We start from the raw sequence: 13,243 nt of genomic DNA, 5'->3' as shown, positions 1-13,243 counted from the left end.
GTTGAGCTGATATAAACATGGAAGTGCAGATATCTCATTCATATGCTGATTTTATTTCCTTTGGATATATTCAAACTCACCAACGTCTTTTCATCAGTAAATCACCCTTTCTCTAGCCAGAAAATCAGTGCCACTGGAAGGAAATTCCCTTGATTTCCTTCATTGGATTTACGTATTTATTGTCATCCACACTCTGAATATTTTTTTCATGTGTCATGAAGGGTTTCATTTGATGTAAATTAAACTTCTTTCCCTAGAGCATGAACCCTGTCTTTCTCTTTTGTACAAGTATCCTCTTCAAAGAATAATTTCTTCTTCTTAACTCTCCCTCCTTCCTTGCAACATTTTATCAGCATTTAAGCATGCTCAGTTTCCACATATCTTAAAAATTTCTCTCCAAACTCTGATGCATTCAATTTAAACTTAACCCATACATATCCCCAAATCCCATACCTAGAAGAAATTGGTCATACATAGTTAGCATTTTAAATCAGTGTTCTGTTTTAGTCAATAACCCATTGAGAAAAACGTTCCACTTCATCAACACTGTTTTCATGGAAGCCACAGATGTTCTCCTTTGATTAAATCAAAGAATGTTTTCCGGTTGTGACTTTTTTTTGGGCGGCGGGGGGTGGGGGGGTTCGTCAGCTTCCCGATCATCAGCAACTGGCCAGGAAGCCAAGGACAGGTTCAACAAAGGAGACTGAGAACACTCAGGTACACACTTTTATCATGGCATCTAGAAGGAGAGACTGCTCAGCCAAACACCTGCGGGCACAAGGCACTATGGACCAGGGAGAGAGGCTGAGCAATCTCTGCTTTATAGCATCTGAGGGTCCACTTATATATAGTTTTTGAAGGGCAATCCAACTCCTGCGCCACCCTCCCAGGGTCTTGTAGTCATAGCAACGCCACCCTCCTAGGCCCCATAGTCCTAGTAGAAGGGTTACATAGTTGTAACAACAGTCTGTGGTTAGGCCATTTCCTCTTGCAGGGCAGCTTAGAATGCAGCTTCTTTTCCTTTGTAATTCCCTGACAGTCCACCCTTTCTTTTTATTTTACAGCTGTTTATATTGTTGTAGTGCATGCTGAGCTGCTGGACCAAGGGGACAGATGCCTTTAACTAAGGCTCGCATGTTCTTCCAAAATGTTCCTTTGTGTTCTCGTCGTTTCTACTATTGGTTTCTTCCTCTATTGCTGGGATTGTCTCTTCCTTGAAGACAAGGTAGCCCTTCACCAAATTCCTTCCAGTCGAGAAAAGACACTGGAGAACAGGTAGACATATTATAATTGCCAGGGTGATAATAGCTGATCTTATCCAAGACCATGTGGGTAAACCATTTACTAAATGTACTGCTCATGGATGTGATCATATTTTCCACTGTTTGTACCCTATCTATATAAAGTTTAGCTCTGGCTATGGCAGCGGTTAAATTTATCGCATTTTGGGTGATATTATATTCTAAGGAAGAGGTTTTACTAACCCAATCTTGCCAAGTTAGGGAGGAGTTTGCAAACATCTCTGCCAGTTGAATGGAATTAGGGATTGAGAGATTCTCCCATGGAATATTGGTGATGCACAGCCATGGATACTCCTTTTCACATTTTAATTCACTTTCCAGTTTTAACACTGTCATTAGTTGTTCCATCTGACTTATCCGTGCTTCGAGAATTTGGAACCCTCAAGAATGTGCCTTTAGCAACTCTGTATGGAGCGCTAGCTGAGCCTACTCATCCTGCATTACCAGCAGGATGGATTCCAAGGCTTCCCCCTGTAGTTGGGTGGTGCCAAGAGCCAGCGCTCCTGTCATAGATCCCGCAACCGTGGCTGCCACGATTACTGTTTCTACTATGTCTGTTGTGATTCCAAAGTCTCGTTTTGGTCTCAGTGGAACCAGGTCAATCGTGTTGACTGGCACATAAATGAACCCTGGGGTGTGCACCACCATATACTCCGAGAAGAATGCTCTTATCCTGTAATCCTATGTCATCTCTGGCCTTTTGGGTATAGATATGAAACTCACGCCCCCGTCGTGAGGCCCTTCTGAATCTACTGCCTCCCTCTCTCTAATGTAAAAAGGTCCTAGGGCCTGACAAGCCCGTTTTGTATTGTTTAGTGATTCTACAATTTTAATAAAGTGTTTGCTGAGGACTTCGTATCCTGCTTGCCAATAACATTGTACAGTATGATTATTTATGTTACCTATCGGGCACATTATGTACCTACTAATGCTACCATTAATACAAATAAAGCTAATTTTGTTCTTGCTCCAGTCCCATCCCCATTCCTCTTCCTCAGCCCATGATATGTTATTTATGACTGAAAATGTACAATTTACCTGAGTGATTCTTGTGTAATTGTACTGTTTATTATATTCATTAAAATTCATCCAGACAAACTCTTTTTGTATATCACACTTAACAGGTAATGTTAACATCTACCATGCTTATTTTTAACTGAGGGCTACAATCATAGTTATAGCTTTCCTCCTTCACATTGTTGCCATTCAGAGTTATTTTTAGTGTCCTCATTATTGTTCTTAAATGAATCTATTACTGGCCATCTGTCTGTCCTTATGAGAGCTAATGTAGGTTCTAAGATGGGAATTTCATCCATGCAAGCCTTTGATTCCCACTGGGAGCCATTTACCGCCTTCCATAGCTGGCCTTCATCTTTATATGTTATGTTTAAGCATGATAATAGCATAAGGGGGTTGCAAACACAACCTTATAGGTGCTAGTTCTAGGGTACATTTGTGGTAGATGGTTCCTTCTGTACAACAACCGACTTCTGTACAAGAGCTCTCTTCACAATCCATGGATCCCTGGTCGGCCTGTATGCTAATTTTTCTCTTACTAGGATATTTAGATGTTCCTTTAATGTCTTTATTGTACTGTCACAGGTCAGAGTAATATTATCTGAGTTACTTCTGCATGTGAAATTTGAACATCCTTTTTTTTCTGTCTTACATGAATTTTCCATTAATTCTATTATTTTCTGTTCCCACAATTTGGTGAGCTCCATTACCTGTACAGTCCATTGGATGGTTTTATTCCTATGGTACCGTATATTGGAAAGAGTCCCTGGAAGTTCACATCCTATATTTGGTACCTTTGACTCACAGGTTCATGGTACTTCCCTTATGCTAGGAACCTTATAGGCTGGAGGGACTTCAACTAAGCCCAACATTTGAGAGTGCACTGCTGGTAATATCACTAGCATTAATAAGGGTGTGAATCTTACTTTTATAAGAGGCTGCAATTTTTTCTTACCTGTAAATACCTTACCTGGCTCCCATTCAGTTAGTTTCTCTTTTATTTCCTGCAACTGTTTCTGCAATTCTCCTGCTTTTTGTTCTTGTTCCTTTTGGAATCCCTCAACGGGTTCTTCATGGAGGACTCCCATGCTCCTTCCTGTATCTTTTCTATGAGTTCCTGATACAATTCTTTTGCTTCTTCTCCACTAATTGGTGATACTTGCGCCATTGATACTCGATCTCTTTCTGCTTTTATCTGGAATAAGATATCCCTAACTTCTCTTGTAGAAAGCATAATTGGCAATGATAGCAGCATTCAGTGCACAAGCAGGGGTTATTTTGGCAGGGTAAGCATAGCTGATAATCCATGTATGCTGTAGGAAGGTTAATCTTCCATGTTTGGGATTAGCCTAACGTGTCTTTGTGGTAAACTAACTATTCTTTTCTCAGGGGCTTCTACAACTACCTCTCCTTCCCCTTTCCATAAGATAATTATAGGCCCCTTCCAATCTTTGCTGTTGGGGAGTCTATAAAAACAAGATAATTTTTGTTTTTTAAATTGTTGGATTTGTAATTTCTAGTCTAGTTCCTGCCATCTTTGTTAAATATACCTTTCTATAGGTGTGCATCCCCCTATTCCTCCCCTTTTCTTTTTGTTAAGAGCTATGAGCCAATTGTAAATAAGCCTCTATAGTTTGTCCTTCTTCAGTGAATTTATCCATCTCCTGCTTTACCATTTGATTTACTCTTTCAACCATGCCCTGGGATTGTGGATTATATGGATTACCTGTGGTATGATCAATATTTAAATGTTTACACAGCCCTTCTACTTTTTATGCTGCAAAATTAGGCCCGTTGTCTATATGTAATCCTGTAATATGAAATAAGTGAGTTGGCTCTAATATAGCCAATATGGTTACTCATGCATTTTCTTTTGGAACTATCTTAGCCCATAATAGTCCTGTGAAGGTCTCAACTGCTACTATAATGATTTTTCCTTCATAATGTGTGGCATCCATCTGCCATACACCTTGTCCTGATCTACTGAGATGTGGGATAGTTTCTCCTTTATTAACGCATTTGGGACATTTCTTTTTTTTTTTTACAAAGGACCCAAAAAAAGGTTGTTTTTATTGCTTTACAACAAGCCAGCAACAAACACAACAGTATAATTCCACACATGACACTTCTACATTCTCACATGAAACTACAGGACCAGAATGTGCTCCTGCACTTGAACTGTGTTTGTTACAAATGAAATCCACTTCTGGCCAGAACTTTAGCATTTTCAAGCAGAATCAACACTTAAGAGACAAAACTGTCATCAAACTCACTGCCTAGGCTGGATCCTGTAACTGAAAGCCTTCTTGCTCAATCCAGGCAGTGCTATTACTGCACATTTTAAGTGACCACCCTAGGCACTCTTAAGAACCTAACATTTTTTCTTTCTACAAACTCCCCTCATAAAGCGCTGTCAAGAACACTGTTCTAAAATCCAATGTAGAGAGACTCATGCCTCACTCTTGCCTCTTTCCTCATGATGTAAACTGCAGTCAGCCTTTCCCTGGGCCTGATACAAATGTGGAGGTAATGCCCGATATTCCACTATACATATTGGTACTAGGAAGTGATACTTCTAAACACTTCACATTACTCTAGGAAGCACTAGCACCTTCCCTTCAGTGCCAAATAACTGTGGATTAAGCCACCATTTTCATCAATTCAATTCAGCAGCAAGAGTTACCTGGCAAAGATTCTTAGTGCTAGCTGAAAATGAGGAGGAGATGGAGGAGGTGGAGGAGGGACCAATAAAATATACATGACTGGCCCCAAACTGTGGATGCAAAACCTGACTGTAGAGATGGCCTTCAACAGCTTAAAACTTCCTACTGTTAAAGATGTTACCAAATCAAACTTTGTTTTTTTTTAATCCAGGGATTTTACCTTTCTGCCAAAGCATAGCATTTTTCTTTAAGAACACACTGGCTGGGGTACTGCTAACTTTTAAATTCACGTGGGTGGCTTTATACTCCCAGACCCAACAGTCTAGCTGGCTGCTAGGAAAAAAATTTCCCAGCTTAGGAATATATCACATGAAGTGTTAGTTCAAGCCATGTGTGAAGACGATTTTAATTGCTGCAACAGCAGAATGTTAAGGCAGAATCAGAAAGCAGAGGTGTTTTAAAATGCTAAGCCCGCCGGCGCCGTGGCTCAATAGGCTAATCCTCCACCTTGCGGCGCCGGCACACCGGGTTCTAGTCCCGGTCGGGGCGCCGGATTCTGTCCCAGTTGCCCCTCTTCCAGGCCAGCTCTCTGCTATGGCCAGGGAGTGCAGTGGAGGATGGCCCAGGTGCTTGGGCCCTGCACCCCATGGGAGACCAGGAAAAGCACCTGGATCCTGGCTCCTGCCATCGGATCAGCACGGTGCGCCGGCTGCAGCGGCGGCCATTGGAGGGTGAACCAACAGTAAAGGAAGACCTTTCTCTCTCTGTCTCTCTCTCTCACTGTCCACTCTGCCTGTCGAAAAAAAAAAAAATGCTAAGCCCTGCTCCCCACCTGGCAGAACCAAATGGTAAGACGTTTACTAAATCCCTTTAATGTAAGAACTTTCCAAAATAATCTGTTTAGCCTGATTTTTCAGTTTTGGATTTTGAATTTTGATGGCAGCGAAAAAGAATTCAAGGATATAACCTCCTTGACCAAAAAAAAAAAAAAGCCAACACCTCATTTATTCACAAGGCTTAAAAGAAGGGAAGGAGTTTTCCTTGCTTGGCAATCACCTCTTTAATTGTTTGCATCCTGGGGTGGATGGCTAACTTGGATAGAGAAAACATCAAGCATCGAATCCAGGAGAATCACACAGAAATAACGGGCTTCTCCATCAGTACATCAACATTTCTTAACTGTTGGTTCTTCAACGTTCTTTGGAAGGTTATACTCCTGTCTTAAGTATTGAACATCCCCATGCCATTTTGTGTGGTCCTCTTCTGCTGACTTGATGTTTTCAAGGAAATAAATTCCTTGGTGCTTAGATCCTATCTGTTCTGGTTCCTTCTCCCAGAGATTGCCTCCTTGCACCACTAGGTGTATCTGCGTTCTACAAGATGTGGATACTAGCCTGTCGATGTTTTCATTCCCTGGTATACCTTTGTGCCCTGGTACTCACTGTATATAAAGCTCCTCTTTGTTTTCTATAGATTCTAGTATAGTCTTCAAGAGAGCTTCTCTGATGTCTTCAGGCCGAGGCCTTGCCTCAATTAACTCACATACATACTGGAATCGGTAGCTATATTCATTTTTTCAGGTCCTGCCTGAAGGGCAGAAAGTATAGCTCTTTTTTCTAATTCTTGGTGGCTTCCTTCATGTTCCTTAATCATTACTTTTCCTTCAGTTGTCCAAAAGCCATATTTTCCCATTCCCTGTTTGTTACCTCCATCAACGTAACATGTGGGTCCTTCTACTGGCTTAGCTTGTAGACTGCTTAAAGCTCTCCTGAGGCTGGCCCCATGGCTCAATAGGCTAATCCTCCACCTGGCGGCACTGGCACACCGGGTTCTAGTCCCGGTCAGGGTGCCAGATTCTGTCCCGGTTGCCCCTCTTCCAGGCCAGCTCTCTGCTATGGCCCGGGAGTGCAGTGGAGGATGGCCCAAGTGCTTGGGCCCTGCACCCGCATGGGAGACCAGGAGAAGCACCTGGCTCCTGCCTTCAGATCACCTTGGTGAGCCGACCGCAGCAGCCATTGGAGGGTGAACCAACGGCAAAGGAAGACCTTTCTCTCTGTCTCTCTCTCACTGTCCACTCTGCCTGTCAAAAAAGGGGGGGGAGGAGCCAAGATGGCGGAATAGTGAGGGCGCACAACGATAGTCCGGGAAAAGTTAGTTTAATAAAAGTGGAGCTACAGGCCGGCACTGCGGCTCACAAGGCTAATCCTCCATTTTGCGGCACCAGCACACCGGGTTCTAGTCCCAGTCGGGGCACCAGATTCTGTCCCGTTGCCCCTCTTCCAGGCCTGCTCTCTGCTGTGGCCAGGGAGTGCAATGGAGGATGGCCCAAGTGCTTGGGCCCTGCACCCGATGGGAGACCAGGATAAGTACCTGGCTCCTGCCATCAGATCAGCACGGTATGACTGCTGCAGCGCGCTGGCTGCGGCGGCCATTGAAGGGTGAACCAACGGCAAAGGAAGACCTTTCTCTCTGTCTCTCTCTCTCTCACTGTCCACTCTGCCTGTCAAAAAAAAAAAATTAAAAAAAAAAAGTGGAGCTACAGTAGCCTCAGGAAAAGGATCAGGGAAAAACTGCAGAGGAAACTCTTCCAGATCTAGTGGCTGTGACTTGGAGGACCGAAGGGGAGAGCAAGGTTGGCTACTGCCTGGAAGCTGAGCCGCGGGAGCCGCCAGGGTGGCCAGACCCGCCCGACCCGCCTGACCCGCTGGAGCTGCAGAGTCTGTGCATTGTAATTAAACGACACATTGTAATTAAACTCTCCACAGTGAAACATAAAGAAAAGATGCTAAAATGTGCAAGAGAGAAACGTCAGATTACTCTCAGAGGATCTCCAATCAGACTCACAGCAGACTTCTCATCAGAAACACTACAAGCTAGGAGGGAATGGCGAGATATAGCCCAGGTACTAAGAGAGAAAAACTGCCAGCCCAGAATATTATATCCTGCTAAGCTCTCATTTGTGAATGAAGGTGAAATAAAGACCTTTCACAGCAAACAGAAATTGAAAGAATTTGTTGCCACTCGTCCAGCCCTGCAAAAGATGCTTAAAGATGTGTTGCACACAGAAACACAGAAACACGGTCATCATTATGAAAGAAGGTAAATGAAGGAAATCTCATAACAAAAGATCACAGGAAGTTCAAAACATATATCAAAAAATATCTTTGGCAAATGGCAGGGCAACGCTACTACTTATCAATAGTCACACTGAACGTTAATGCCCTCAAATGTCCAGTTAAAAGACACCAATTGGCTGATTGGCTTAAGGAACAAAACCCCTCTATTTGCTGCTTACAAGAAACACATCTTTCCAATAAAGATCCATACAGACTGAAAGTGAAAGGCTGGGAAAAGATATACCATGCCAACAGAAATGAAAAAAGAGTGGTTGTAGCCATCTTAATATCAGACAACATAAACTTTACCACAAAAACGGTTAGGAGAGACAAAGAGGGGCACTATATAATGATTAAGGGATCAATTCAACAGGAAGATATAACAATTATCAATGTATATGCACCTAATTACAGGGCACCAGTTTATTTAAAAGATTTGTTAAGGGACTTAAAGGGAGACTTAGACCCCAATACAATAGTACTGGGGGAATTCAATACTCCACTCTCAGAAATAGACAGATCAATAGGACAGAAGATCAACAAGGATACAGTAGATTTAAACGACACTATAGCCCAAATGGATCTAACAGATATCTACAGAACTTTCAATCCTACACAGAAAGCATTTGCATTCTTCTCAGCAGTACATGCAACCTTCTCTAGGACTGACCACTTACTAGCCATGAAGCAAGTCTCAGCAAATTCAAAATAATTAGAATCATACCATGCAGTTTCTCAGACCATAAAGGAATGAAGTTGAAAATTAGCAACTCAGGAATCCCTAGAGCATATGCAAACACATGGAGATTGAACCACATGCTCCTGAATGAACAATGGGTCATAGAAGAAATTAAAAGAGAAATCAAAAATTTTCTGGAAGTAAATGAGGATAACAGCACAACATACCAAAACTTATGGGATACAGCAAAAGCAGTGTTAAGAGGAAAGCTTATAACAACAGGTGCCTACATCAAGAAATTGCAAAGGCACCAAATAGATGAGCTTTCACTGCATCTCAAGGATCTAGAAAATCTGCAGCAAACCAGAGCCAAATCTAGTAGGAGAAGTGAAATAATTAAAATCAGAGAAGAAATCAACAGGATTGAATCCAAAAAAAATTACAAAAAATCAGCCAAACGAGGAGCTGGTTTTTTGAAAAAATAAACAAAATTGACACCCCATTGGCCCAACTAACTAAAAAAAGAAGAGAAAAGACCCAAATCAATAAAATCAGAGATGGAAAAGGAAACGTAACAACAGACACCACAGAAATAAAAAGAGTCATCAGAAATTACTACAAGGACCTGTATGCCAGCAAACAGGGAAACCTATCAGAAATGGATAGATTCCTAGACACATGCAACCTACCTAAATTGAACCAGGAAGACGTAGAAAACCTAAACAGACCCATAAATGAAACAGAAATTGGAAAAGTAATAAAGGCCCTCCCAACAAAAAAAGCCCAGGACCAGATGGATTCACTACTGAATTCTACCAGATATTTAAAGAAGAACTAACTTCAATTCTTCTCAAACTATTCAGAACAATCGAAAAAGAGGGAGTCCTCCCAAATTCTTTCTATGAAGCCAGCATCACCTTAATTCCTAAGCCGGAAAAGGTTCAGCAATGAAAGAGAATTACAGACCAATATCCCTGATGAACATAGATGCAAAAATCCTCAATAAAATTCTGGCCAAGAGAATGCAACAACACATCAGAAAGATCATCCACCCAGACCAAGTGGGATTTATCCCTGGCATGCAGGGATGATTCAATGTGCGCAAAACGATCAATGTGACACACCACATTAACAGACTGCAGAAGAAAAACCATATGATTATCTCAATTGATGCAGAGAAAGCATTTGATAAAATACAACACCCGTTCATGATGAAAACTCTAAGCAAACTGGGTATGGAAGGAACATTCCTCAATACAATCAAAGCAATCTATGAAAAACCCACTGCCAGCATCCTATTGAATGGGGAAAAGCTGGAAGTATTTCCACTGAGATCTGGTACCAGACAGGGATGCCCACTCTCACCACTGCTATTCAGTATAGTTCTGGAAGTTCTAGCCAGAGCTATTAGGCAAGAAAAAGAAATTAAAGGGTACAAATAGGTATGGAAGAACTCAAACTATCCCTCTTTGCAGATGATATGATTCTTTACTTAGGGGACCCAAAGAACTCTACTAAGAGACTATTGGAACTCATAGAAGATTTTGGCAAAGTAGCAGGGTATAAAATCAATGCACAAAAATCAACAGCCTTTGTATACACAGGCAATGCCATGGCTGAGGAAGAACTGCTAAGATCAATCCCATTCACAATAGCTATAAAAACAATCAAATACCTTGGAATAAACTTAACCAAGGAAGTTAAAGATCTCTACGATGAAAATTACAAAAGCTTACAGAAAGAAATAGAAGAGGATATCAAGAAATGGAAAATTCTTCCATGCTCATGGATTGGGAGAATCAATATCAAAATGTCCATTCTCCCAAAAGCAATTTATAGATTCAATGCAATACCAATCAAGATACCGAAGACCTTCTTCTCAGATCTGGAAAAAATGATGCTGAAATTTACATGGAGGCACAAGAGACTTCGAATAGCTAAAGCAATCTTGTACAACAAAAACAAAGCTGGTGGTATCACAATACCAGATTTCAGGACATACTACAGGGCAGTTGTTATCAAAACAACATGGTATTGGTTCAGAAACAGATGGATAGACCGATGGAACAGAATTGAAACACCAGAAATCAAACCAAACATCTACAGCCAACTCACATTTGATCAAGGATCCAAAACCAATCCCTGGAGCAAGGACAGTCTATTCAATAAATGGTGCTGGGAAAATTGGATTTCCACATGCAGAACCATGAAGCAAGACCCCTACCTTTCACCTTACACAAAAATTCACTCAACATGGATTAAAGACTTCAATCTACGACCTGATACCATCAAATTATTAGAGAGCATTGGAAAAACCCTGCAAGATATAGCTACCGGCAAAGACTTCTTGGTAAAGACACCAGAAGCACAGGCAATCAAAACCAAATTTAACATTTGGGATTGCATCAAATTGAGAAGTTTCTGTACTGCAAAAGAAACAGTCAGGAAAGTGAAGAGACAACCGACAGAATGGGAAAAATTATTTGCAAACTATGCAACTGATAAAGGGTTGATAAACAGAATCTACAAAGTGATCAAGAAACTCCACAACATCAAAACAAACAACCCACTTAAGAGATGGGCCAAGGACCTCAGTAGACATTTTTCAAAAGAGGAAATCCAAATGGCCAACAGACACATGAAAAAATGTTCAAGATCACTAGCAATCAGGGAAATGCAAATCAAAACCAAATGAGGTTTCACCTCACCCCAGTTAGAATGGCTCACATTCAGAAATCTACCAACAATAGATGCTGGAGAGGATGTGGGGAAAAAGGGCCACTAACCAACTGTTTGTGGGAATGCAAACTGGTGAAGCCACTATGGAAGTCAGTCTGGAGATTCCTCAGAAACCTGAATATAACCCTACCATTCAACCCAGCCATCCCACTCCTTGGAATTTACCCAAAGGAAATTAAATTGGCAAACAAACAAGCTGTCTGCACATTAATGTTTATTGCTGCTCAATTCACAATGGCAATTTCCTTTAAATGTATTAGAGCTTCCCTTTTCATTTCCCACCTTTAATGCTTCTGCCAGCATTCCCATCTTATATGCTGCGGACCCAAACTCTCGACAAGCATACATTTTATCTTCTAAGGAGTCTTCTGGTCTTACATTTCTAAGCAATTTCTTGCATTCATCATTCGCATTTTGAATATTCATGGTGCCCTTTAGTACTCCCTTTAATCTTTTCTAGGTACCTCTAAGTCAATTTGAGAATATAGCCTATCAGTAAAATCAGAATAAGTTTCTTTTGGTCCTTGCCTTATGCTAACTGCCCTCTCGGTTTCTTGCATTGCCTCCATTATTCACTGACTGTATAAGGGCTCAGGCTCTTTATAGGCTTCCTATAAAGAAGGAAGACTTGGATATCATGATCCAAAAAGACCCTTATCTACACTGGGAACCTCAAATAGAATGCATACATGCTCCTATAATTAACTACAGGGTCAGCTGCTTCCTGTGGTGTCATGCCTATTCCCCTTATTTGGATAGATGTTAATGGTGCTGGTCCTGCTGCGCCAGCTGGCGGGAGTGGGTGTTGTTCATCCCACTGCGCTGCCTTTTCCCTTATTTTTTCTAGAATTAATTGCTTCTCTGATGCTGCCCCTGGTATCACAGTTAGAAGCATACTTATATCTACCGATGTAAGATTTACTGAGACTACCCCAAAATAAGTAATGGTAGGTGTTCCTGTTAAGCCATGTTCCTATACCTGCTTTTCCCAAGCTGAAATTGTGCTAGGACCCAATGGTTCATAGTCTATGTTTCCAGCTCGCACTACTACAGGGTAGGCTGCCTGCTCTTTCATTCTTTCTTCAGTCTTAATGGGCAAAGGCTCATGCCATGAAGGTCTGCCTCGAAAATCTGCAATCATGTTATATAGACTACAGGTTTCCTCAGTGTTCCTAGGGCATAGCTCTTTCCCACAGCAGACAAGCACCTTAAGGGTCTCGGCTGTGCACTTATAATCCTTTCCAAGATTACCTTCTCCCTTTAGGAGGAAGTCCTTTAACATCTTCTCTATGTCTTCTATTGTCCTAAGACTAGAGAGGTCACGTTCTGTTCAAGCTGCTGCCAGCTTACAAGCCTATGTTACATTACCTGGTGTGTAGCATTTTACTCTTTTTCCTTTCTGCATTTGTCCTGGAAAGACTTTTACCTTTCCCATACATTCTAGTGCCTTCCTATACTCTTTAGACTGGGACATCCCACCCATTGTGGTCTTTTTCAACCACTGCTACTCACCCTTCTGTAGTTTTCTCAAGAGCACGTCTCCTTTCACTGGCTCAGTCAAGTCCTTCTTTGGGTGCCAACTGTCGGCTTCCCAATTGTCAGCAACTGGCCAGGAAGCCAAGGACAGGTTCAACAAAGGAGACTGAGAACACTCAGGTACACACCTTTATTATGGCATCTAGAGGGAGAGACTGCTCAGCGAAATTCCTGTGGGCACAAGGCACTATG

This window comes from Oryctolagus cuniculus, chromosome 15 (genome assembly GCF_964237555.1).
Source record: "Oryctolagus cuniculus chromosome 15, mOryCun1.1, whole genome shotgun sequence".
NCBI classification, from domain to species: Eukaryota; Metazoa; Chordata; class Mammalia; order Lagomorpha; family Leporidae; genus Oryctolagus; species Oryctolagus cuniculus.
This window is presented reverse-complemented; position numbering follows the sequence as displayed.